At 28.8% G+C, this 2,268-nt stretch overlaps 1 long non-coding RNA gene across 1 annotated transcript in view; it reads right to left on the bottom strand.

Moving 5' to 3' along the window:
* Positions 1-846: 846 nt before the first annotated feature.
* LOC107714764 (uncharacterized) overlaps positions 847-2,268 on the bottom strand; it is an 11,455-nt gene continuing 10,033 nt past the window's right edge. Inside the window, exon 3 of the long non-coding RNA XR_001637013.1 lies at positions 847-939. This is a non-coding gene — a long non-coding RNA (uncharacterized LOC107714764). The remainder of the gene's footprint in view (positions 940-2,268) is intronic.

Here is a 2,268-nt window from a genome sequence, read left to right on the forward strand (position 1 = left end):
GAACACATATTTTCAGTAATATCCTCATTAACATTGTGTTTTTTTAGTTGTATCTTTATATTATCAGTCTGTTTTTCTCCGAAGCTCTTAAACTCCTGTAATAAACTTGGATTACTGGGAAATTCAATTTTTAACTTAATATCTATATCTGGAATTATTTTCTTAATTTCTGTTATGATGTATCTTTTGATCATTTCTTGCTCTTTATCTCCCAGGAAACATTTAAATTTTGATCTAGGGTATTGTTGGGTAACTTTTTTTATTAATCTCAATATTTTATCAAGAGAATCTTTATCATCATTACTCCGTTTCTTTGGGGGTTTTACCAGTTTGTTTATTGTTTGTGCTATACTACCTGTTGCACCATAAATGTCCTGGAAGGCAATGTAAATATCTATATTAAATGTATTATACATTTCTTCAGAGAAATTAGCTAGCTGGGTCATACAAGGACATAAATTTCCTTTTATGCCTAAACAGGGACTATATTTTGTAAACATATAAATAGTTTTTATCTTTCTCTTCTTATTCTTCATATACTTAATTTTTTGTTTTAAATTATGTATGCATTGATATTCGCTGTGATGTATATCAGGATATTTTCCAGTCTTACCAATGGTTTTTGGCTTAAAGGGTCCGATTATTATAGGTTTTCCTTTTATACATTCAATCACTGCAAATGCAAACTGACTGTTTAAATCTACTTTTTCATTGATTTTAAAGTGCCGTATAAAATAAGATATTTTAAAAGACAGAGATTGATTGATAGGAAAAAACTTATTTTTAAGAGAATAATAATAATCATTTAAATAGCAAGTAAAATTCAAATCAATTCAAATAATCACTTCTTTGAAATATTTCTTTCTGTGACTCAAATCATTTTTTTCTCTTGTCCACGGCTCATCCAGCTTCTCTGCATCCTGCGAAATCTCATTCAGTCTGACAAAACATTTAGAGTGAAATCAAATGAATAAACAAATTATTGTAGATTATATTAATCATTTCACACAATTACAGTTTTTTAAAAGTGCTTAGACACTAAAAGTGATAGTTGAGGCCCACTTAGTGGAACCATTCACTCATAAACCTAATCTTTAGACCAAGTCTGCAAAACTACAAGCACATAGCATATTTAAACAATATAAAAGATATTGTAAAACAAACTTTTTGCAAAACTCTAAACACCGTTCTCTACATTACACACATCATTCGAAACTAACAGCTCTTTTGTTTAATTTGGGAAACACTGACATTTAAATGCCGCACTCATTTACTGATGATGACCTACACACAGTGATCATGTCTGAAAACACTTACACATCATTTGTTCACTTATTAATCAAAACTCTGTGTTTTGACTTTATTTTTTTACTCCCTTGCATTTCTGTTTACAGTGTATCTATATCCCTCTGATGCATGAATGATTCAATCACAAAGTAATATGTTTCTTTTTTACTGTTAAACAAGTAAAAAATCATGCCAAAAATTTTTTTTGTCAATATATTATATTTTGAGGGAGTTACATATCTGTCCACGGATGAATCAAACGTATAAAAAGTAAATCAATAGAACTTAATGGGTAGTTTTAAAAAACACGTCTTTAAAATATTTACTACGTGAAAATGGTATGAACTAGGGGTGTGAAATATTGACAAAAAATAATATCTCAATATTTTCTGTGATTTTATCGATAAAGATAATTAGACGATATTTTGCTGAGTGTGTTATTGTGCAGATATCTTAAGGACTACTGTAGACAGCTGACTCCTAAAGTTTTTGATATTCTTCATATTCAGTTCACAGCAGTGATAGATATTAATCTTTTCCAATATTTTTAAATAGATTTGTACCTTTTATGGGCATTCTTACCTTTATAAAGCCATTTTTTTCTAAAAGTGTACATTATCTTTTGAGTCAAATTCTTACATTTAATCAGTCAATTGTAATAATAATACATTTAGGCTGTTACTAAACAAATTAAATCAGTATCAATAAAATTAATCTTTGCAGAAGTTGCATATGAATGTTAATGCAGCTTAGAGGGACATGGAATACTTTAAACTGCAGTTACAAATGTATAAATAATGTTTTGATATTTAAAACATGAAATGTTGAATACTGATATTTGAAATTATTAAAAAAAATGAAAAGATACTTTAAATGTGAAATTAAAACCGCCAGTAGGTGGCAGTAAGTCACTGCGACTGAACCGAATCATTTACGCGGTTGATTCATTCAGAAACAAAACAACGTCATGTTGCTCAGAGA

The sequence above is a fragment of the Sinocyclocheilus rhinocerous genome, unplaced genomic scaffold (genome assembly GCF_001515625.1).
Source record: "Sinocyclocheilus rhinocerous isolate Xijiao unplaced genomic scaffold, SAMN03320098_v1.1 scaffold359, whole genome shotgun sequence".
NCBI lineage: Eukaryota > Metazoa > Chordata > Actinopteri > Cypriniformes > Cyprinidae > Sinocyclocheilus > Sinocyclocheilus rhinocerous.